The sequence below is a fragment of the Rhincodon typus genome, chromosome 16 (assembly GCF_021869965.1).
Source record: "Rhincodon typus isolate 14 chromosome 16, sRhiTyp1.1, whole genome shotgun sequence".
Classification (NCBI taxonomy): Eukaryota; Metazoa; Chordata; class Chondrichthyes; order Orectolobiformes; family Rhincodontidae; genus Rhincodon; species Rhincodon typus.
The window spans coordinates 22,022,132-22,048,367 of NC_063347.1; the positions used below are offsets into that span (position 1 = coordinate 22,022,132).

The 26,236-nt window shown below is 39.4% G+C and overlaps 1 protein-coding gene across 2 annotated transcripts in view; it reads left to right on the plus strand.

Annotated features, from left to right (window-relative positions):
* The window catches only part of pparg (peroxisome proliferator-activated receptor gamma), a 103,196-nt gene that overhangs the window by 46,610 nt on the left and 30,350 nt on the right, over positions 1-26,236 (plus strand). Inside the window, exon 2 of one of the 2 annotated variants that reach the window (XM_020510910.2) lies at positions 1,977-2,044. The exons of the other annotated variant lie outside the window; for it this stretch is intronic. The gene's annotated coding sequence lies outside the window, so the exon portion shown is untranslated. The remainder of the gene's footprint in view (positions 1-1,976; positions 2,045-26,236) is intronic. 2 annotated transcript variants of the gene reach the window in all.

Consider the following 26,236-nt stretch of genomic DNA (forward strand, 5'->3'; position numbering starts at 1 on the left):
CCCTCCCCCTACCACATCCCAAAACCAGTCCAGCTCGTCCCTGCCTCCCTAACCTGTTCTTCCTCCCACCTATCCCCTCCTCCCACCTCAAGCCGCACCTCCATCTCCTACCGACCAACCTCATCCCGCCCCCTTGACCTGTCCGTCCTCCCTGGACTGACCTATCCCCTTCCTAACTCCCCACCTACACTCACCTTTACTGGCCCCATCCCCGCCTCTTCAACCTGTTTGTTTCCTCTCCACCTATCCTCTCCTCTATCCATCTTCTATCCGCCTCCCACTCTCTCCCTATTTATTTCAGAACCCCATTCCCCTCCCCCTTTTCTGATGAAGGGTCTCAGCCTGAAACGTCAGCCTCTCTGCTCCTATGATGCTGCTTGGCCTGCTGTGTTCATCCAGCCCTGCACCTTGTTGTCTCTCTACCTCAGGTTTAGCTGTGTTGAACTTCATTTGCTAACTTGTTCTACATTCTACAAGTTTATTAATATCCTCCTGAAATTTTGCGGGGGGTATGTTGACTATCTCCCCAATTTCATGTCATCTACAAATTTTGAGATTTTGCCTTTGATTCACAAGTTCAAAACATTAACATAAATTGTGAAAACAATAGATCAGGAACTGATCCTGTGAGGCATCATTTCTCACCCTACTATCATCAACAAGTATTCCTTTGCTCCCACTCGTTAGGTGGCACAGTGGCTCAGTGGTTAGCACTTTTGCGTCACAGCACCAGGGACCTGGCTTCGATTCTACCCTTGGGCAATTGTCAGTGGAGTTTGTATGTTCTCTCTGTGTCTGTGTGGGTCTCCTCCAGGTGCTCTGGTTTCCTCCCACAGTCCAAAGATGTGCAGGCTAGGTGGATTGGCCATGCTAAATTGCCCATAGTATCCAGGGGTGTGCAGGCTAGTTGGATTAGCCATGGAAAATGCAGGGTTACAGGGATCATGCAGGGTTGCCTGGGTGGGATGTTCTTTGGTGGCTCGATGTGGACTTAATGGGTGGAATGGCCTGTTTCCACACAGTAGGGATTCTATTCTATGCTTTTGTATGTTTTGTATTATTTGTTCATACAACATGGCATCATTGGCTAAGCCAGGATTTATTGCCCATTTCTAATAACCCAGGAGAAGGTGATGCTGAGCTGCCTTCTTAAACCACAGCAGTCCTTGGTGCGTAGGAACACCCACAGTGCAGTTAGGAAGGGAGTTTCAAGATTTTGACCCAGTGACAGTGGAGGACCAGTGATACAGTTCCAATTTAGGATGGTGTATGTTTGGAGGGGATCTTGCAGCTTCTGAAAGTTCTTCTGTCTGTTCTTGTCAAAGTGACAAGTTCTCATCATCCTTCTTGGTGATGGAGGTTGCGAGTTTAGAAGGTGCTGGCAAAAGGTTTTTGGTGAGTTACTGCAGTGCATCTGTCTTGATCAGACCACATGTCCTCTGACTGCACTTTCTGACCTTATTCATTAGCTTATTATAGGGCACTTTATTTCGGCTATTTGAAAATCCATATAAATGAGATCTTCTGCAATATCATTCGTACTCTTTTTGTTACTTCCTCAAACAATGGAATAGGGTTGAATAAGCAATATTTTGAAATCCATGCTGAATACTCATTACTATATTTTTCTTTTCCAGGTGTTCTATTATTTGCTTTAGTCAGGATTCTATTATTTTTCCAACCACCAATGTTAAGCTGATTGGTCTATAAATTCTTGGGCAACTTCTGCTCCCTCATGTAAAGAAATTTCATTATTGCAGTTACTTTCACTGTTACTTAACTACAATAAAGAGAAAAGTCAACTGTTCTTTCCATTTCTGATAACTAAGGTGCTAAAAAATTGTAATTCCTGTTACAGATCATTATTCAGTGACTGTTCTTGCTATTGAAATTTTACAATCTAACACCAATTCAGACAATGTTGATTTCAACAACAGGACATTCTTTGTGTAGTAAGAATTACTTTTTGTTTGCAGGATCTTAATCCAACTCTAACCACCTCCAATTCTGATTACCACATTTACCAGAACTGTTTGATTTTCAGGTAAGTTATTCTTGACTTTCCTTTGTCATTCAGTTTTTACATGGGTGCTGGATAAATGTGGTAATGATGTAAAAATGAGTAATTCAGGTGGAATTCAAATAGAACGTCAGCTGCTGTTTATTGATAACTGTATTGACTGCTACTTCTGCTTGACAGGGCAGGATGTATTTTGTTCTTACTGGGTAGAAGTATATTTTTTTTAATTATCATGATACTATTTAGTCGTTATAAATTCAGATTTCAATGTGGGCATTAGTGAGACAACAAACTCATTCGAGGAGGTTTACTAGCTTGAAAACCTGGAATGAAGAGTTTGCCTTATGAGGAAAGATTCAACAATCTGGATTTATTTTCATTGGAGTTCAAAAGTGTAAAGATCATTTGATTGAAGTAAAGATTCTGAATGGTCTTGAAAAGATGGATGTGGAGAGAATGTTTCCATTTGTGGATCAGTCCATAACTAGGGATGTTTTTAAAATTAGGGTTTGCGCTCTTGGGACAGAAATGAAGGGATTTTTTTTTCTCCAAGGGTTGTGCAAGTCTGGATTCCTCTACCTCAGAAGGCGATGAATGTGGAGTCATCGAATGTTTTTCAGGTGGAAGTAAATTCTTGGTAGATGGAAATGTGGAATTTGGAATACAAACAGATTCACCGTTACGTAATTGAATGGCGGAGCAAATTTGGAGGGTTAATGGCCCTACTTCTGTTCCTAATTCCTATGTTCCCAGGTCTAGATTTCTTTTTATCATACTTTAATTGTGGTCCTAATGAAAATACTTCTCTGTGGTATACAATATTGTGAAATCACATTTTTAGATATCACTGTTATTTTCAATATTCACATTTTTAAACCAAACTATAGGCACCAAATTTTGTAGTACTTCTCTTAGTGCTAGATAGAATAAATATTAAAATTATAGACCTGATACCACAGGAGAAGGTCATTCAGTCCATCATGATTACACTGGTTCAATGGAAGAGCTGCACAATTAATCCCACTCTTGCTTTTTCAAGTATGTATCAAATTCCTTTTTCAACATTACTTTTGGAACTTCTTTCAGAAATATTCAAGTGAATTCTAGACTATCAAAACCTTCAATGTTTAAACAAAATATATTATCAACCCATCTGTTCTACTGCAAACCTATTGTACTTGTTTAACTAGATTTTTGATATTTATCACATTGATGTTTAATGTTAGTAGTGATAAATCTAAATGTATACCACCAAAAAGATAGATGATAAAACATTTTACAACGTATACTAGACTTGTTACAAAACTTTAACATATCTTTGATTGAAAATATAATTGCTTGAATATTATACTCTATTATCTATATTACAGTTCCAAATTTGATGCATGAATGTCTGTATATGTCAGTGAAAATTTTCCTTATCTGTAGGAAATACAGCAGTTCCCATTGGAGTATTCAATTCTCTGAGAATGCCAAAAGAATCTGGGGGAAAGATCGAATGTGTTTTTAAAAAGGAAAGTTTGAATGTAAACATGTCCAAATCCTGAATTCTCATGGTGATCTGAAATAGAAAGAAAAATAGAATTAGTCAATTCTACAGCATGCCAACAACTTTATTTTAAGCACACTAAGGTTTCATGGACACTAAATCAAAAGTAAGATTCCACTCCACTTCCTTTGACCTTGTAGCTCTGGTGGAAAATTATTAAACCCTCAAAGACAAATCTTTGCAATGCCAAATTCTGACCTTGACTCGCATACACCCTCACCTGCTATCAGTTGCTAAGTTAGGCCATTAGTTGGAAGGCATTGACGAGGGAAAGTCATTTTAAGGGAGAGTGGGAAACTTAGGATCTCGCAGAAGAAAGCTATCCTGGAGAAATGTAGCCCTAGTCAACTGACCACAATCATATTGTTGGTGGCTGCAGAACAATCTGTTGCTAGCATTAACTTCCCCACCTACCTGCAAAACGAAGCAGGGAACAGGAGATATTGCTTGCTCACTCCCGCATCCACTCTCTCGTTCACACTCACACCTCTCACTTTCTTGTTCACTCTTTGGCACACTGTCGCTGGCTTGCTCTCGCAGTCTCTGTCCATCTTACACCACTGTCTCGCTCACATATACCACTCTCTTGCTATCTCTCATGGCACTCTCTAGCGCTATCTTTCACACCACTCTCACATACATCTCTCACTCGCTCGCTCTCGTTCTCACACTGTCTTTCACAAACGATGTCTTGTACTGTCTCTCTCTCACATGCACCACTCTCTTTCACACCACTCTCTCTGTCACTCTATCTCACTTACACATCACACTCCCGCTGTCTCTCTCACAGCATACTCTCACTGTTTCTCTGATACCATTCTCTCCAACACACACCTCTCCCTCCCTCTCATACCTCTGGTACCATTCCCTTAGAAGGCATATGCAACCATGCTGGTCCACGGTTATGCTTATCAAGGTGCATTGGTTTCCTGTTGCTTTCTGCAATATGGCTGACCAGACGTCTCTACTGCTCTTACATCCTGTCATCAGCTGTATCAATCGTAGTTGGTATAGAGGTTCATAACCAGTGTTAACCACATGACAAACACATCTTCCATGGCCGTCAAGTCGTAGAGTGGGATTTGAACGCACAGTTTCTAGCTTGGAGGCTACCCTCTATGCGACAAGAGTTCCCCCCAGACATAGTAACTAAGCATAAATTTAAGGGGGCAAAATTTTAAATACACTAATTTCCTCCTTTATTATTAGCATTACTGGCAATGAGAATGTGGAAGTGTGTGCATGAAAAAAGCACACAATTATGGAGTGGTCACGATGCTGGGAGTGGAGGGGAAGGGAAACTCGAAAGGGAAAACTGTTCCATGTTCTGGGGGAAGAAATACCCAACATGGAAGTAACATCGTGTTGGGCATTGTCAATTGCTTTTGTTAAAGAGTCACCTGCGATCCCCTGAGTTCCTTATTTACAAATTCTGTGCTCAGTCCATGGATCTGGCGTGAGCAAGGTGGAACTTGCTGAAACCCACCTCTCTGACATAACATCTAACAGCCCCATCCCCACCCCCCAGATTCTGTGGCTGACGGATGCATCTACACGTGTAATAATAATGTGATTTTCAACACACAGCTTTCTGATACATGACATGAGCCTTTTGGAGAGATAAGATATCTTTTTGGATAGAAGGAGTCAAGTAGTCTGTAGGTTTGTTAAAAGTAAACATGAATGTATGTCAGAAGTGTTTAAAATCATTTAAACTATCACACTGTTAAGGTGTTGAAATCCCACTGGAGTTTTCAAGATGTGTGCTGGTTTATTGTTGTGGGCATAAACTTGAGGATTATTATGAAAGGATTTGTGCTGTGTGACTGATTTTACAATTTACATTACCATGTCAGTTCACAGTTTGATAAGCAGCTCCAAGTGGTTTTAAGGCTTTGATGTAGGGTTACAAATACAAATGTTTGTTTTAATAAGGAATGGAGAACTTGAATGCGCTGTTTGCTTTTATAAGAGTTTAAGTAGTTGAAGAAATTTAAATTGGCTGAATGGATTTTTATCAATGACTTTTTTTCTAAAAGTGTGAAGACCCCACCCCCATCTTCAAAGTGACTAGTACAGAAATCTTACCACCCGGGACAATTGTTCTTGAGATAACAAGGTGTAGAGCTGGATGAACACAGCAGGCCAAGCAGCAGCAGAGGAGCAGGAAAGCTGACGTTTCGGGCCTATTTCAGAAAATTTTCTGAAGAAGGGTCTAGGCCCAAAACATCAGCTTTCCTGCTGCTCTGATGCTGCTTGGCCTGCTGTGTTCATCCAGCTCTACACCTTGATATCTCAGATTCTCCAACATCTGCAGTTCCTACTATCTCTGAAACACTTGTTCTTGAGTTGGATTTGTGCGATCAGGGCTTTCCTTGTCTCTGCAGTCCATATCCAAGCACCTTGATCTGTTCTTTTTCAGAAGCACACATTCATTCTTCACTAATAATTGCATCCTCTCAATTCTGGTAGCATCCTTGCAAATGTTTTGTGCACTTGTGACTGTGCTTCGACGTCCTTTTTATAATTTGGAGACCAAACACATGCACATTCCAGGTATTGTCTGACCAAGGTTTAATATGAACATAACATTGTATCTTGGCTTCTGATTTCTCTAAAATTGATCTACAGTACTTTGATCACAACTCTTGTGTCCTTACCAAGTTGCATTATTTCGTGTGGTAATTTATATTTCTGTATTTAAAGATGTCTTTGCTCCTCTTTCCCATTTAGTTTTGTTTTACAACCAAGAAATAAGTGGCCTTATTCCTTCTACCAATGATTGATTTCATACTTTGCCACATTGGATTTTATTTACCATTTATCTACTCAGTCTACAAAGATGTTCATGTCTTCCAGTATTTGGTGTAAGCCTTCACATTATTACAATACTACCAAGTTGGTATCATCTGCAACATCATGCCTCCAGTTACTGTGTCAAAACCACTTTATGTGTATTGTGAACATTAGTAGCCCCAACACAGATCCCTGTGGAGCACACCATCTGCTGGCCTGAGAAGCACCTCCTGATTCTAATTCCGGTTTTATAATCAACATGCAGTCCATTCAGTTTCCTAGCATGTAATTCCTTGCACGTTGATGTTTTGTCAAGTCTTTATTATATGACGCCTTGTTAAAGAAAGCCTCCTCATCATGTATGCCATTTCCACGTCACTTCTCCTGGCAACTCTTTCAAATATTTCATCAAAGAATTCGACAAGGATGGTTAAACGTTACTGTCTTCTAAGAAATCCCTGCTGACCTTTATTATATTTTTCTCCTCTGGCTATATTGTTACCTGATCCTTCAGGTGGAGGTGCTGATGTTGGACTGGGGTGGACGAAGTCATAAGTCACATGGCACCAGGTTATAGTCCAACAGGTTTATCTGAAATCAAAAGCTTTTGGAATGCAGCTCCTTCGTCAGGTAAAGTGGACTATAACTTGGTGTCATGTGACTTCTGACTGATCCTTTAAACAAAGAATCTATTGTGTTCCTGTTTCTGTCATTAAGTTAAATTCCATGGAGTGGTATGATTTACTTGCTGTCTACCAATCTTTTATCACTATTTCTTTCTCTATTGCATTTTTATATGAGAATACCAATGCCTCTTCTATCCTATTTTAAATATCTACAGGTGCAATCCACCTGAACCTGAATTCTTGACCTTGTAAGTTTATCCAGTGTTTCCTTTTTCTATCTATTTTCACTGTTATTATATTCTCTTGACTATTTCAATTCCTGTTCAGTGAAAGCTGAGGCAAGAATTCTATTTGGGTGACCAGACATTTCAGTGCCTACCTGGAGTGATTTTATTTTCCTCATTCGTTAATTGACGTGACCCTGTCTGGATTTTCCTTTTGCTGCTTAAATGCCTGATGAACATTCAACTATACCTTAATTTTATTTTTGATATTTTCATTTCATGTTTGCTGCCTCAGTTATCTTTGTAACCACATTCATAACCTCACTGCTGTCTCGTTTTCATCCTCTCCTTTATTGTTAATATAGTTTCCTAAGCTTTTGTATCTTTTAAGAGAGTATGGATAGAAACATCCAAAGTTTTGTAAGATTTCTTTTTAATTTCTGCTTCAATATTTAGATTTGCCAGGAGGTCCAGAGGAGTCCTGGTGTTTTGCAAATTATATGCTCCATGGCTTCAAGCATAATTGATGTAAGGTGGTTTCTCAGTGGATATGTATTCGGAGATAGACTGAATTTATACCATCATTTTGGCCATGAGCAAAAGTGACTAAATGACTTTACCCCTAACTAAGTTTATGGTAATAAAATGGCCATGGTTTGGAAAAAGGATAGTCAACTTGCCTGTCCCAGTCCGTAATGATGTATATGGGACATTTTTACTCACGTTTATGCTGCTGCTTTTAAGTTTTATTCAGATTGTGTAGGCTACACACTCTGCCTTTGACATAGGCAGAATGTACATGCTCTCTTACTGCCCATGATCAACATTTTTTGTTTGGAAAAAGGTGTGCCATTTCATACCCTTGGATTATAGCAGCATTAGTTTAAAAGTTGTTTATTCTCTCACTTGCCCCAAATTGCTACAACATCTTGCACATTCATTCTCACAAACACACTTTTACATACAGGATTAGGTGCTCTGATTCTCTTGTTGGAGTTTCTAGTACTACGGGGTATAATCTAAAAATTATGGTCTTTCAGAAGAGATGTTGGGAAGCACATAGTCATAGAGTCATACATCACGGAAACAGACCCTTTGGTCCAACTCATCCATGCCGAACAGCTATCCTAAATTAATCTAGTCCCATTTGCCCATATCCCTCTATTCCCTTCCTATTCATGTACCCATCCAGATGCCTTTTAAATATTGCAATTGTACCAGCCTCCACCACTTCCTCTGGCAGCTTACTCCAAACACACACCAGCCTCTGTGTGAAAAAAGTTGCCCCTTAGGTCCCTTTTTATATCTTATTCCTGTTATCTTAAACCCATGCCCTCTAGTTTTGGACTCCCCTACCCTTGGCTATTCACTGTATCCATGCCCCTCATGATTTTATAAACCTCTGTAAAGTTGCCCTTCGGCCTTCGACGCTCTACTGAAAAAAGTCCCAGCCTATCCAGCCTCTCCTTATAACTCAAAACCCTCTATTCTCAGTAGCATCCTTGTAAATCTTTTATGCGTCCTTTCCAGTTTAATAATATTCTTCTTATGGCAGGACTGGAACAAGTTGAGTAGTTCGGTTGCTTGATATCTTGCAGCTAATTTCCACGGCTAATTTACACAGTTACTAAACTGATGGTTCTGATGGCTTTGGTGGATGTCATCAGCAAACTGCTGTTAGAATAACTTCTAAATAGACTGTAAAAACATGGCTGTCTCACCATGCGACTTTTCACGTTTTAAAGTTGATTCCAAATAAGGTGCAGTGTTCATCTTGATTCTGCATCCTCTGTTGTGGTTTCACATCTCACCAAGTTTAAGATGGAATGCATGATGGAATATATTGCCCAAAAGCATGAATTTTGGCAGCACAGTGGGTCAGTGGTTAGCACTCCTGCCTCACCGCACCAGGGACCTGGGTTCGATTCCAGCCTTGGATGACTGTGTGTGGAGTTTAAATGTGTCCGTGTCTGTGTGGGTTTCCGCCGGGTGTTCCAGTTTTTTCCTGCAGTCAAAAGTTGTGCAGGTTAGGTGGATTGGCCGTGCTCAATTTCCCCGTAGTGTCCAGGCATGCATTGACTAGGTGGATGGGCCGTGGTTAATGCAGGATTACGGGGATGGGGTGGTGAGTGGATCTGCATGAGATGCTGTTCAGAGGGTTGGTGCAGACTCGAATGGCCTCAGTCTGCACTTTTGGATTTCTATGATTCTAAGATCAATGACGTGCATGGAAGTGAGCGGCAGATCCATTTGGGGTGGGTGACCATTTTTGCACAATTACCTGATTCTCAGCATGTGATATCTACTTACTCAAGGGGAATGGCAAATCTTGTGGTGGTTGCAACCAGGAAGTTACACTGCTACCATTACTTTAAAGGATCAAAGGTCCTGGCTCTGTTCTCAAAGGGCCCCCAAACAGGCAGTCATTTCTGCAAACCAAGACTATCGCTTGGGCTCTTGGACTGGCCACCTACAGCTCAACATTGTGGCTGTTCCCCAGTCAACCTTTGTCCCTTTTAGACTTGTACCATTGGCCAGCCTCCTTGACCTCTGTCTGTAACACTCCCAGCTTCCCTCCCTTAGTCAGCTTCCGTGTCCTGTGCAGCTTAAACTACCATTGCCCAATCTTAGTCATGGTACAGATAAACAGTCACCAAAGAGGACAAGTCACCAGCTACTCACTCCAAAGTGAGTACCCCAAAACACAGATCCTCACCCTGCAGGTCGTCTTTTACATACAATTATAAATCTGAAATTGCACATTGCTCTCTTGTGGAGAACTTAATTCAGAAGAGGAATTTTAATTCTGGCGCATTGCCTATTTTAATGAGTATGCATGAGCATGCAAATACATGCTTGCCTATCGGAAGCTCAATATGTTTGGAAACTCAGCAATGTTATTGCAAACTTTCATGCTGCCATTAGGACTCTAATTTTTGACCTCTCAGCAATTAAGTTCCCACAGCCCACCTTGCTTCCCATGCCAGGAACAGCACAAGATTCAGCCTAGATTTCTGATTCATTCAAATTGAAAAGTACCCATTTCAATGGTTTAGGGCAGGGCATTGACTCCTATCACTCATTTCTTCCCTCTTAGGATAAGGGAATGGTTTTAATCTGCAAAATAGATCAGTTGACTTTGGGTGACCATATTTTCCAATTTTTTTTTTGTCCAGTCCTTAAAGCGTACAATTGGATTGAAGTTCAAAATATAGCATGCATGTCGGCAACGTCAGTCCTATTGAAGTATGCAGCATGTCTGACACATGAATGGGCTGCAGCTTTCAGTTTCATGTTGCTTGAACTCCTTGTAATTGCATTAAAATACAAGTCCAGAAAGACATTGGACTGGAGCTTTTGATCTCTTCTAATTATCATAGGTTAGCAGAGCTACTGTTGCCTATCTCTGGACAATCATTGATTCTTGTTCTTCAAGCCTAATAATAGAAACATAGTTAAATCTGTAGTAAAGTGCAACAAAATAAGAGCAGAAATATTCAGTGCTTTATCTTTTCTGTGAAAATTAGATTCTGGCAAGGATATTTAAAAATGTGATCTATGACTTTACAGACAATCAGTGAGACTGATTTTCCTAAAAAGGAAACTAGTGACTATCCCCGGAGAAAATTACTACAGATGCTGGAATTTGTACTGAAATCAAAAATGCCGGAAATCACAGCGGGTCAGGCAGCATCCATAGAGAGGGAGCAAGCTAACGTTTCAAGTCTAGGTGACCCTTCGTCGGAGCTGGTGACTACCTGTCGTCTGCACAGCTTGTAAGAATCTTATGACAATTGCAGGGGCTAAGGCTCCTCAAAAGCAACCTCCTGGGTCCCCGTACTTGCATTCACCTGCATTCATACCCACCTAAGCCTGATCACAGATCAAATTTGTATTATCTAAACTGAGGAGTGTGACCACCTCATAGATCAACAGATCCAGGTCACTTTCACCTTCCCTGATGTAGTGCAACATTTGTAACACCAGCTCCTCATCTCAAATCTTCCAGCTACAAACTCTTACTTCAGATCTGTTTGCTGTGGATCACCTTGATGTCCAGCAGCTCTGAGCAGTAGTAACATCATCATCTAATTTATTCAAAGTGGAAATTCAACTGGTATATCTTTTCCAAATTCAGTTTTTGAGTTAAAGTCAGATTCGGACAATACGTTTTTAGTAAGTTAACATAGCCTGCCATCACGATCATATTTGATTTAATTTACTAATTAATTACCCTAGATTCTCTGCTCTTTACACTTTACTGTTTTAATATAGCATTTATAATTAAAAGTATAACCATATACTTAACCAGCTATTGAGAAATGAGAGATGAAAAACACAAAGGAACTTCACACAAACTGAAAATCTTATAATTACTTTAAAGGTTAGAAATATTCACCAATCCAATTGACCAATCAACCTCTTTCTCTGCTTTTGCATCACATTGTTATTGTATATGTCACACTGTAGCTGGTGCCACTACAGGCCTCTCAATCTGTGCCTTTTTCTCCTCTCTGGCTCACCTTTCACTCCAAAGAGTTCACTACTTGCTGTAAACTTTAGTTAAAACACCACACTGTCTCTGTTTGCACCAAATTGAACCAAATTCCCAATTTCACTCACTTGACCTTTGTCTCACTTAACTGTCGTCTCCACTCTCATCCAGCACTCTGTTTACTAACTGTGGTGCATGATATCTTTCCTATAGAGTCATAGAGTCGTACAGGACAGAAACAGACCCTTCGGTCCAACCAGTCCATGTCAAACCTAATCCCAAACTACACTAGTCCCACCTTATCAGCTCATCATTTAAACACAGAATTTCAGATGCTTGAATGCTAACTAACACTATTGAGTAGCTGCCTTTTTAATTAATTTGTTAACTTGCTAAAGAGGTCTTGTTTGAATCTGACTATGACTCGAAAGCTGAATTTGGAAAATAAAGCAGTTGCATTTCCACTTTGAATAAATTCTCAGTTTCATTCTCTCAACCTTTGTCTCATTCTGATGAAATCTCCACTTCCATTGACCATGCTCCACATAGATTCTGGAAGATTCCAAATAGCTTTTACAGGTATTTCCACTCTCGCCAACTCAGACTCAAGCAATCTTTGCTAACCACCTTATAAAACAAAATGAAATGTTTTTAAGAACGGCTTGCCAGATAAAGCAAGAAATAATCTGCTTATAAAATGTGCATAACTTTTGGAAAATCATAGCACAGGGCGACACAGTAATTAGCACTGCCTCAGAGCTCCAGGGATCTGGGTTCAATTCCAGCCTTAGGTGAATGTCCGTGTGGAGTTTGTATGTTTTCCCCTTGCCTGCATGCCAACTCTATAGGCTGAATGTCCTCTATCTGTGCTGCGGGGATTTTATGATTCTGTGATGTAACTTGCTTTACTCACTGCTGTCGAGTACGATTTCTGGAAAAAAAGAAATACACTTTCCTCAGCTGCATGAGGGCTCAGGCTGGCAAGAAAATGTGTCACTAGCATGACTTGTTCCGACATAAAAGTGGCTTCCTCAGAGCTCTGCAAACAAAACTTTTGAACTTAATTTTAACATTGTCATAATGTACATTGTGGGTGAATTTTTGCAGGGGTTTTCCTGATCACCTACCCTACATATGGCAGAGGCACACAGTAGCATTTGTGAAATGGCTTAAATAGCACAAATGAGAGTTTCACCAGAGACAACAGTAATGTAGGGACAGAGATGAAATGGAACATGGAGACTTTGCAGCTCAGTGTCAAATCAAACACCGAATGTTCTGCACCAAGTTCAACCTGAGCGAGTAGGTAGGAAAGGATATGGAAGCGAGGGCTAAGGGGTTAAGAGTGATTTGTGATTGCCAAGACCTAGACAGATTACCCTGTTTTGCAACGTTAAACCAGTGTTCATTAGTCCACCAAATGGCAGTGGAGAGGGAGAGCTGGGTGTCATCAGTATATACAGAATATTAGCTGTTCTTCTAAAGATTATCACCAAGAGGTGACTTGTTGACAAGGAATAAAAGTACTAAGTTTGGTAGATCAATACTTTTGAGAATATGAAGTGGTTTACTATATAAAGAAGAATAGATCAACCATTTAAATATAAAGTATATAATTGACCACGTTGACCATGCCTGTGGATAGATTAGAAAAAACCAATAGGACAGTCCAGTCTTTTACAGAAGTAGAATTTAAATTCCAGGAAATGCCTCATTTTTAAGTCAGAAAACGTTCCTTTGGTGCCTGCTACAAATATGTCGTTAACAAAGAGTGAAACTACTTCTGCAAGACTGTCTCATACCTAAATTGAACCATGCTGAGAGGAGTGAAATTGCAGTTAAGTTATAGGTTTAGCCTCCATGGAATGCGAAAACCACACTGGATCAGTGACATCAGTCTAAAAATCAGCAATGTAATGTCCCACAAGATGCTAACTTAGAATTCAAGTGCAGCGGGTACATGAAAGTTTGTCGCTTATCGTTGACCTAGAAAGACTACACATTAAAACACTTGTGATAATTCCATTGCTTATGCAGATCAAGAACAAGATTTGATTCGATGATTAGGGATTCAACTGTATTTTACTAAACTATGATGAAAGATTTTAATGTCGGGTCCTTTCTGAAAATAGTTCAGTATTTTGTGCTTGCTACGTTGCGTGCAATATATAAAAAATTGGCACACCGCAACATTTATTAGCTTTTCAGACATGAATTTTAGCGCACTTATAGCCAAGGTCAGAAGTTCGCAGCCTTGTCTGTTCAACTACTCACCCCTCGTTTCCTGTCTGTGGTTTCTAAGTCTATATGGTACCTGTGGCTTTTTATTGCTATTGAAATCAGTTAAACCAGCATAAAATCGAATATGATGTAGACAGAATTAAAAAGAAATTACATGAAACGTCTGAATACAATTTTATTAAGTATCTTATCAGTGAGGAAATTGAAAGGACCACTAGTAAGTGACTAATTATGATAGGTTATTAGTTCAGTTTTAAACTGCTTACAGTATTATCTGCTCTACAAACTACATATTATTTTTGAATTTATAAAATATTGTTATTTATGGAATTTTAATACTGTTGAATTGCCTTTTCACTTTACAGGAATTTACCTATTAACCTCTGTTCAGCTCAAATTTTATTACTTTTTAAATTCATTCACAGAAGGAGGGTGTTGCTGGCTAGGCAGCATTTATTGCCCATCCCTAATTGCCCAGAGAGCAGTTAAGAATCAACCACATTGGGTATGATGCCATATGTAGGCCAGACCAGGTAAGGATGGCAGTTTCCTTCCCTAAAGGACATTAGGCTCTTTAGACTCATAATTCCAGATTTTTCATTTGAACCTGCGTCTCCAGATTAACAGAGCTGCAATAATACCATTAGGCCACTGCTCATTTCTCATTTCATTAATTTCTCATTATTAATCCATTAACTTGTTTACCTGGTTTTCCACACAAGGAATTTTGAACTGAAATCCTTCTTTCTTAATTAGTCTTTACGTTTTCCCCAGTCCAGAACATCTTTTTCTATTCTTAGATCGACCATTGCTATGATATGGTTGTTATTTCTAAGTTGTTCTTCATAGAATGCCTACAGTGTGGAAGCAGGCCATTCAGTCCATCGAGTCCACACGGAAGAGCATCCCACCCAGACCCACCCCTGTATCCCAGTATTTCCCATGGCTAATCCACCTGGACACACATTGGGTGATTTATCATGGCTAATCGACTAACCTGCACATCTTTGGGCTGTGGGAGGAAGCAGGAGCACCGAGGGGAAACCTACACAGACCCAGGGAGAACATACAAACTCCACACAGACAGTTGCCCGAGGCTGGGATTGAATCCAGGTCCCTGGCGCTGTGAGGCAGCAGTGCTAACCACTGAGCCACCGTGCTGCCCCTTCTCATATTAGTCATTTGCTCACTTTATTTTCCAGTATTCAACCAAGTAAAGCTTCTTTCCTTGTTAGAAAAGAAACATACAGTTATTAAAAGAGTAAATTCTCTTTGTTTTAGCCTATCTTTGAATAATTAAAATTAACCAGTGTTATTGACCAGTTGTTATACATATCTCTGAACTGTCTGCGGTTCCTTTCTATCTCTACTGTTTTGTGGCCTGTAAATCAGACTAAAAATTTGTAATTTTTGTTCCTACTTGAATATACTCATTTGAATTCTGTTTCAAAGCAACTCAGAAAGGTAACCTTACATTCCAGTATAAGAATTAGAACCCTTTACTAACATTCTTATTCCTCACCCCCTCCTATTTACACCATTACTCATACAAAAATCCTAAGTTTTCAATCTTTGCATCTGTTAAAAAAGTTCATTGACTTTGAGTGTCCTTGTTACCAATAAAAATCCCAGTCAGTCAGCTCCCTGCAGGTCCATCATGGCTGCATAATCAGGGTCATTAAAACCCCAAAGTAAACTGCAAACACTGGAAATCAGAAACAAAATTAAAGTGCTAGAATGACTCGAAATGTCAACTCTGCCTTTCTCTCTGCCAGACCTGCTGTGTTTCTCCAGCACCCAATTTTTACTTCACTAAAACCGTGGTTTTGACAGGCAAGTTAGTTTAGAATCTAATTTCTGAAATTCCCTCCTTAAAATCTGCCTAGCTTGCCTCCTTTAAAATATGCCTTAAAACCTATTTCTTTGACCAATCTGCCTTAATGTCCCCTTATGTGGCTCACAAATGTTGTGTACATTGAACCACACCAATAAGTCGAAATTTCCTTGTACTTATGCAGTGTCCTTCCATTATCTCTGCAAATGGTCGTCTTTGCTCTCTCTTTCTACATTACCACTGTGCCTGAACCATCTAGAACGGCCTCTTGGGTTGTCACATTCTAGGTATTATGAGCTTTTGAATAACAGACGTAATTTTTTAAAATCATCTTTTCAAACTGTTTATTTGTTTACCATTTCTACTCATTTTATACTGTCCTTGTCAATTGTCTTCAATATGTGGAGCAACAAAAAGTAATAACTACAAATCAAAATTATTCTAAACTGACATTTTTAGGTGCATTGAAGCCTGTTAAATTGCGAATAAAAATCCAAAAGACATGGACACACGTAGGACAACTTAAGGAGTTGTGCACAAACCAGTTGCTTCTAAGCGGCCTGATGTGACTCAGAGAATTAGTGGAGGTCACATCAAACAAGAAAAGCTGCTGGAAGAGGAAGGAGGGCTGAAACCTAGACAAGCCCTTTCTATTCAAGCTGTGTGTGAACAAACAATTCATGAATCATTGCAGTAGCTGCAATCAGTAACTGATCTTGGAGGACAACCCAGAGGAACTCTCTGTAAACTGCACCATCTTGACCTGGGCTGCAGAAATCTGGGCTAGCTGATGGACAACAACAAGGGTATTAGTTGAGTGGCAGAGGTAGGAGCAGAATTCTGTTCTCCTGAGACAAGAAGTTCTCCTCCACTATCACTATTCAGGGAGGTGCCTGAACTATCTCCGTACTATGTTGGAGAACAAATTACAAGAGCACTGTGACACCCTCAAACCATCTTTGCACACTTCAAACATATAACAACTAGAAAACCAGAACACACATAAGACTGGAACACTTAAATCATCTTCTGAATTCCCTGAGGCAGAACTAGTATCCAGCTTTGCACTCTGTGGATCTGACTCCCATACTAACCAGCATACTTGTACCCGTAGTTTCATCATGAGTAGATCTTGCCTTGAGCCTAAATAAAAACTAAGAACTGCGGATGCTATAAATCAGGAAAAAAAAACAAATTGCTGGAAAAGCTCAACAGGTCTGGCAGCATCTGTGGAGAGAAATCAGAGTTAATGTTTTGGGTCCAGTGACCCTTCCTCAGAACTGATGGTAGCTAGGGAAAATAAAATTGAGCCCATCTGCTAAATGGCCTGCAATGTCAGCATCTGATTGGTGTCTGAAACTGTGAAACAATTAGCAACCACGTCCTTTCATCTTCCTCTTCCTGCTCTTTGTCTGCTGTCTGAGCAGGTTCCACTACTGGATTATCTGAAATGAAAAAGAGTTGGCTTGTCGTGCAGATAGGGGGGAAAGCAAGAAGACTTTACTTACACTACCCAGTAGTTTGTTAATTAGAAAAGATTGAGAGAGACGTTTCAGAATCAGAATTGTATCCCTGTTGTCCCGGCTGTTATTTATCACCCACCCAAAATCAAACAAAAATGATCCATCCGTTAGCATATTGCTGATTGTTGGTGTTTGCTGCACACAAATTGAGTTGTTTCCTTTCGTACATTTCAAGAATTGCACATCAAAAAAAACTTTATTGGCACTTTTGGATATCCTGTGGGCATTAAAACACTACATAAATGCATAGCTTTCTTTTATAATTTGGTGACACTGCCACAGTTGACACAAGCATCATTTTGAGGTCGGAGAAGTTGACCTGGCTCTATAGAAGTGTGCTCCATAAATACAGAGAAAACTGGAGGGCATATTTTTCAGACAGATTTATGTCAGGTTTTAGAGATTTGGAGAAAATTAAATCAATTAATCCCACCACTTTAATTAATTATATCAGAAAGAGGCTAGCAGATTGTCACAAAGCAACGTTAGTGGGTGTAAAATATATGAAGTCAGAAGAGTTTAAATCATGTGACTGTTTAATTCTCCAGTAATTCATGAGGTTCGCACTGGCACCTCTTCTCAGTGGTATAAAGGTACATAGGTTTCAGTGTGGTTAATCAGATTCTGTTACTACACTTATGACATTTAGCTGTCCAGGAACTTCATCTTCCAAATGTCTGAAACAGGTAAGAAGATAAACTGATAAATGATTGATTATAGAATATAATATTTGTATGTTATTGATTTTTTTTCTATCAACCATGCTATGGTCTAGTGAACATTTGCACAAGTGTATGGCTACAGTTATACTGAGTGATTAACATATAAAACAAGGAACTAAGTTGATTGTGTAAATATTGTAAGCAATTCTTATACATTCTAGTGTATTTCAGATTTTAAAAAACTCGACTTTATTTATAAGCTAAAGTATTATGAGAAAAGTAGCAATTTTTTACGTAATGTTAGAATGGGCGCTGCTTATGTTTATAGTTGAACGTGCTTCTCTGGAGCCTTTTACAACCTTAGAATGTTCCAAAATGACTTGCAGACTAATAATTTTTTTTAAGTTTGATCGCTGTCCTAGTGTAGGGAAACGTGGCAGGTAATTTTTACACAGCAATGTTCCACAGACAGGAAACACAACAATGACATAAATGATCATTTCTATCAGTCATGTTGATTAAGAGATAAATGACCAGAAGACTGGAGAAACTCCCTGCTCCTCTTTAAAACGTTCTGTGGGATATTTTATGGTCACCTGGGAGGACAACTAGGACCTCTATTTCATATCTTGTGCATGTGGACCTCTCGTTAGCCTGACTGAGTATAAAGTACATGGTAAACTGTTGGTACTTAGAATGACTTGGGCACTTATAATTAGAACAAAGAAATTCATAAAAACATAGAACTGAAATTCTGTTGACTTATTGGGAGAGACATATGCAGTAAGGGAAAGAGAGGAAGAGTGAATAAAGATGACCAAAAACTGCATGGACTAGCATGAATTCAACTTTAATAATATCAGATAGCTGGATGGTGCCACCGTTGTTGCGCTATACAGTGGAACTTGCATGACAGATTTCCAGTTTAAACAGCAAGTAGACCTTCTTATTGAACATTGGAAAAAATGATTATGTTTTGCTGCCTCTTTCACCAAAGTAATTTTAACCAGACAATGGCATCTAAATTCAACTCTTCTATAGAGCAGCTGTTCAGACATCAACAGATTGTATACTTTGGCCTAGATTGACTTTCCTGAGTCTGGTAGCTTGAGTCAAGAAATCTTTCAGCTCAACATGCCAGCCTTAGGAGAAACTAGCCTGAATGATGGAATCTTCACTCCAGGAGGTGGGGTAGGGAAGAATTTGGAGGTTGCAGGATAGAATCAGCATTGTAGCCCCGCAGATTGGAGGTAGCTACAGGGACTGCCAATCCTGATAGGTGCGGGTACTGCTAACCCACCTCATCCCTCAGACTCATTTAACACCCCCACCATCATGTAATCTGCTCCATCCATGCCATCTCATCCCATCCCACCCTTTACCCTCCATTACATCTCACAGTGGACAGACCTCAAGGAACATGTTAAATTGAAGCAAAATAGCGTTGTAAGGCCTGAACCTTGTAAGCAGTAACAATAACGAGCAGATTGCTGTTGTGCTTGAAGATTCTGTTCACCTAACACTGCTGTGCAATTCTTTCAGGATCTTGTGATCCCAGTTATTAAAGAAAGAAATGTGCAGCATCCCTCAGGGAACTCTTTCGAAGTGGAGTAAAGCCAGATGAAGCTGGGATGTGCCAAACTAGCTGCCATATAGTACATTCAGAGATGCAGTCTTTGAATATTAGTGAATGGGTAGATGGATAGATAAGATATGTTAGGTGGGCAATTGAGATGGGGGTATTCAGGCAGATGGAGAGGACCAGGGGTTTGTTTGGGAGCCAGATGATAGTGGGGTATTAGTGAGTCAGTAAGGAGCGGGGAGTGGGGTTGCAACCTCCAAATTCTTCCATACCCCACCTCCTGGAGTGAAGATTCCATCATGTCGAGCTGAAAGATTTCTTGACTCAAGCTACCAGACTCAGGAAAGTCAATCTAGGCCAAAGTATACAATTTGTTAGGGCAGGTTTTAATCTGTACAGTATTTCTTAGGTAATAATCCAGCTAATGTCCGAAATTATCTGAAGGCACTGACTTTAGCTCAGAGTCTGAAACATTCATGGAGGATCCCACGGAGCAGTAGAATTGTCATTAGGAAGTTGTTACATGTTTCAACATAGGTGCGCATGGATGGCCTTCCACAGACTTCATCTTAACACTTCAGCTGTACATTCAATCTCTCCAACCCTTGATCATAATCATGATAAGTTGTGGACAGCAACTGAGCATTATTGATGACATAATGAATGTCTTTGGGATAGTGTCAACAAACAACTATTGTAATTGGTATACCAATTTGTTTTTTTTTTCCAAATTTTACTCACACAAACAGCCTTTTTTAAACATTTTTGAAGGGATTGCGTTTTAAGTAACTTGACGGTTCTAAAGCTGTCATCTGCCAAATTTTATAATGACTCTAAAAATATTGTATTCCCACACTATGGGTTGAGGTTCTTGCTGCAGTGAAAATGGGGTCTGTTTGAACTCAACAGAAATATACGTGGCACTGCTGAATTCCAGTTTCCCACTTCTGTGGGTCACGCTCTAACCCCTTCCTCTCTGGCAAAATGGGATCTACTGGAAATAGAACAGGAGTTGCAGTCAATGAAATGTAATTGATACAAAAATGCAGAATAACGTGTGTGAACTGGTAAACAAAGCCAAAGAAGACAATTTAAAGAGTTGCATGATATTGTCAACCCCTTCAAAAGGAGGAGCACCTTGTGCCATTTAGTCACAACAGTGTGTCAAAATTACCAGATCCTACTTTGCTTTAATGCTGATAATTGAGGAAGGAACATTGATTGAAAAGTTTTAAAGATTTAGAAAGTCCAAAATAATCCCTGCTAGAGGTTACTATTAGTAAAAATTAAATTCACACTCTTGTATAATAATTTTACAATCTGGTAAACAAGATGATATTTAAATATTTTTTTTTTCAAATAATATTGACATTAAGGGAGCATTCAACCAAATGTAGAGTCCATGGGAATGGAGGAAAAACTCTCCGCTGATTAGACTTACACCTATCACAGAGGAAGATGGTTTTGGTTGTTGATCAGTCATCTCACCTCCAGCATATCTCTGTAGAAATACCTCAGGGTAGATGATTTCTAATCAACCTGTTCAGAGCTATTATCACACCTCTGGAACAGGTGGGACTTTAACCCAGGAATCATGGTTCAGAGGTAGGGACATTACCATTGTACCATGAGTCCTCCATTTACGAGGTAGATATTTTCCAATCAACCTGTTCAGATATGTATTCAATATCTCTTGAGAATTCCTCAGGGTAGTGTCCTAGGCCCAACCATCTTCAGCTGCTTCATCAATGACTTTCCCTCCATTATAAGGTTAGATATGGGGATATTCACTGATGATTGCATCATGTTCAGCAACATTTGCAACTCCTCAGGAACTGAAGTAGTAAACGTCCAAATGCAGCAATAACTGGACAATATCCAGGCTTTGGCTGACAAGTGGTAAATAATATTTGTGCCACATAAGTGCCAGACTATAACCATCTCCAAAAAGAAAGAATATAATTTTCATTCTTTGATATTCAATTGCATTGCCATTGCTGAATCCACCTCTATCAATATCCTGGCGGTTACCTTTCCATTAAAATTGAACTGTACTCACTGCAAAAATACTATGGTTGCAAGAGCAGTTCAGAGGCTAAGAATCTGGTAGTAAGTATTCACATCCCGACTCCCTGAAGCCCATCCACAAGGCACAAGTCAAGAGTGTGTTGGAATATTCCCTACTTGCCTGGATGAGTGCAGCTGCAACAACACTCAAGAAGCTTGACACCATGCAGGAAAAAAAAACAACCTTTTTGGTTGGCACAACATCCACAAACATTCACGCCCTCCATCATCAACACACAGTAACAGCAATGCATACCATTTTGAAGATGCACTGAAGAAATTCACCAAGACTCCTTAGCACTTCCAAATGCATGACCACTACCATTTAGGAAGACAAGGACTGCAGATACCAAGATACAACTCCATCTGCAAGTTCCTGTCCAAGCTACTCACTGTCTTGACATTGCCATTCCTTCATTGTTGCTGGGTCAAAATCCTGCAACTTCCTCCATAATGGTATTGTGAGTGTACCTGCACTTAATTTACTGCAGAGATTCAAGAAGGTAGGTCAGCGCTGCCACCTCAAGGAAAACATGGGATGGACATGATTGTTGCTAGAGATGGATGGCCCAACCAATGAAGCCCAAATCCTATTAATTTAATAGAAGAAATTTAGTCATATTTTCTTTAAAAGTTCATTGTATCAATTTTTCTTCCCTCCATTTCTTTTCGGTAGACAGTAATCTAGGTTTACTGTCAAAGGCAAGAGAACAGCACTTTTCGTAATATTTGAACTTGCCTGAAGTCTTTCAGTGAGTTTTTTTAGTGGAACCTGTAGTGATTTTAAAATCCAAGACAGCAAAGTGCCTTCTAAAGGAAACCTGGGACATGTATGAACAAGAACAGTAACTGTGTATTTTAATCAATTAAATTGAAGGTTTCAAGCACCCTGCACAGGCTAATCCATAGTATCTGAGTAGTTAATTCGATGCCTAACAAAGGACAGACTACAAAAGAAATTGAGCAAGAAAAGTGGTTAAGGAAGTGAGTAAGGACAGTTTAAATACATTTAATTTTCATTTTTCTTAAAACTCCTGCAATAACTAAACTCTTAAGAAATGGAAATTCATACTTAAAAGATTTTTTCCGTTGCCGGGGAGGTTATTAGCTAATTAAGACTTATTTTAGCATGGAAAGTTCACTTACACTTGAATGTCCAAGTGTTAACTGTGCAGGTGTGTTTAATACATAACTATAACAGAAGGCTTCCAAACTGTTATGTATATATTTAACTGCCAAGTCTTTTGGTGAAAACTGATGTTGGTCTTCTGGGGCAGCAGGACAATGCTGACAGCAACAATGGGATTTCCATGTTTTAACTATACATGTGCCACTGTTGGAAGATGCTGTCTATTTTTTTTCTCCTCGACAGTTTATATGTTTTTTCCAAGACCATAAGGTCCAAAATAGTCTGATAAAATAAAACTTATTTGTCATATGTTGTATATAATGTACCTGCTCCACATTAACCCCTTTTGGGAAGTGAATATGTACAGACATCAGACAGTAAGAGGAACAGAAGCGTGACACTACCTCCCATTTGAATGATATAGCCTGCTGACATATCCTGCTGTATGGCTGAGGTTTCAAAGGATTAGCACCACTAGGGAAGCCATGTAACAAATTGTGTCACCACCCTTGACAAAGAGGATTTCAGGAAATAAAATAGAAGAATAATTTCTGTTAAAATATAATAGGCATGTGTATAATTGGAAAGCTAAGCTACTGCAAAATGCAATCTACAGTAGATCCTTATCATTTCGCATTAATCTTTAGATTTAAGGTTCATGGCTGTTTTTCTATTCATTTATGTCCTGAGGCAAAGTAAGTTTTATATAACTCTCAAGTAGTTTTAAAGCATAAAGTATTATGATTTAAATAAAGTCAGTGATTACCACGTCATTAATGGACTTTTGTTGCAATCAGTTGAATATTATAATTTAACCACAATTAGGAATGCTTCAAAAAATCCTTTAACCAAACCATTGAATGGTTTGAGGTGAGGCACATTCCAGCTGATAGGATGGTCACTAATGTTGTTAAAAATCCTATTTATTTTCTGTCTTAGCTGTTTATCATTGTCATCATTATGTAACTCGCCTTCCAATAATGTCTTGATTTACCATTTTATCAGTTTTATTGAAGGAAATATGACTTAAATTTTAAAAAGTGGAACCAACCATAGAAGCAAGATTTACATGGAGAAAATCATTGTCATTTGAAACAAACATACTGAAAGTTCCAAAAATTTACAATCCTGTGATAGCTAATCACATGATTTGTAACAAAAATAGGAAGTACTGAAAAACATCCCTGTACATGTAGAGAACAGAAGGATCTGACAATTTTCATAATTGGTATCATTTGAGGCAAATTTTAAGGCTGCAGTTCTCAAAATTTATTCTGACTTTTAGTTGACGAGAGGATTCTCCCTCAGAATTTAGTAATCTGCCAAAAGACAAATGATACCCAAAACCAACAAAATCATAAGGGGTTTGTCAGTCTGCAAGTTCACTTTAAGACCAGACCTGTCATAAGTTTTTTTTTCTGTAGTGTAGTACATCAAAAGAAAATTTATTTCAGTGGAACAGTTAGCGGTTTGCGCTGTATTGGATGTGTCCTCTGTGTGCTGCAGAAACTGCAGACCACTAATCAGATTCATTTCAACTAGAGGAAGTGGAACATGCTGCCCTGGCCAGTTAGACCACTGTCTAGAGGTATTTTAAATGAAGATCTGGTGAGTGAGGAAGTTCATCGAACACATCAACAGTTAAATAACCTCAGTTAAAACAAAGTTGTATAAATAAATGAATAAATGCCTCCACTAAAAGAGAACACGAGAGATGGGACACAAATATTACAATTGTTTGTATATAATAAATTTGCATATTAATTTTCAAACTGTAGAGAAGAATAAGAAATGACACTAAGACACAGTTAGGAAGTCATAAGAGATATGAGGAAGATTTTTAAATTTTTTTCCTTGGGTGGGGAAGATAGTGGTGGTGGGCATCACTGATGATGCTAGCATTTGTTCACTATCCCTAATCTTTCTTGGGAAGGTAGTGATGACCTGCCTCCTTGAACCACTGTAGTCAATGGACCCCAAGTAGAGCCATTGTGCTTTTAGGGAGGTATTCCAGAGTTTTGACACAGCAACAGTGAATGAATGGCAAGTTTCAGGATGGTGTGTATCTTAGAGGGGAATTTGCAGATGATCGTCCTATCAGTCAATTGCCGTTGTCCTTCTAAGTGGTAAAGTTCACCAATTTTAAAAGTTCACTCAAAGGTTGCCTGGTGAGTTGCTACTGTACATCTTGTATATGGCGCACACTACAAGTGAATGCTGGTGGTAGAGGGAGTGAATGTTTAAGGTAGCGGATGAGATGCTGATCAAATCGGCTGTTTTGTCCTGAATGGTGGTGAGCCTGTTAAGTGTTGGAGCTGCAGTCATGAAGGCAAGAGGAGAGTATCTTATCACACACTTGATTTGTACATTGTAGATTGTGGGCAAGCTTTGGAAAATCAAAAGGCAAGTTATTCACTACAAAATTCGCAACTTCTAACTTGCTCATAGCCAAAGTATTTATATGGCTGGTCCAGTTAACGATGATAGAGACAATTGAATGAAACATCAGTAGTAATTTTACTAAGTTTTGTAGCAATAATATTATAACATGAGATTTAAGCATGAAGATCATGAGGCAGGGACTATTTTATTCCACTGGCATCACGTCTTTACAAGCTTAAAAGAAAATTCAGGTTGGAATCAAACCTGCAGCTGTCATCTGCTTGAAAAAATCCATTATCTGTCTGTCCTTCTCTTCATGAGGCCTCTTTGTGACAAAGACATCCTTTCTCCAGAAAGCATCCACTTGACTGCTCAAGCTTCTCTGCTTGGTGCCCTACCTCACCATTACCACTTGCTGCTGGAAGTCCCTTTACAAACTTCCTGCTAGAAACCTGCCTTCCCAATAATGACATGTAGCACATAGTGCCCATTTATTAGCAGTTGTGTGATCAGCAAGTTTGAAAGCACCATGACAGCTAGAATGATTGGGTCCACATTATTAGTGATGCTGTTCGTTCTTGCTTCAATGATCTGACAAAAGTCCGGTATTGGGATGGTATTCTACGTTCCGTGAAGAAGATCTTCTCAATCTATTACATGTACTTAAACTTTGCATGGGACCCAGGCCCTGTGGCAGATCACTCATGTTGGGATCTCAATCAAGCAAGCTTACATGAACCATACGATCAGGAGCATTTGTTGCTTCATATACCGCCTCTGGGTAGGTTATTGCTGCACCAGGACTGGAGTAGGCACCCCCCCATAAATTGCATACACCCCACTGATTCACAACACCCAGCTCAATCCAGATTATTTTATCACTACCCAACTGTATTTCACTCAACCCTCTCACAGCAACACTTTGAGTTTCCAAAACACTGCTGAGTGAGCTTCTTGCCAACTTACCATCCACCAGACTTCTGTCCTGAAGCATTGGCCCTCCAGATAATGATTCAATAACATAGGTGTGGGCATGTGCGCTTAGCTGCTTGATGATGCTCTAGGGTTCAGGAGCCCAGATATCCTGTAACCTATACTGAACATTG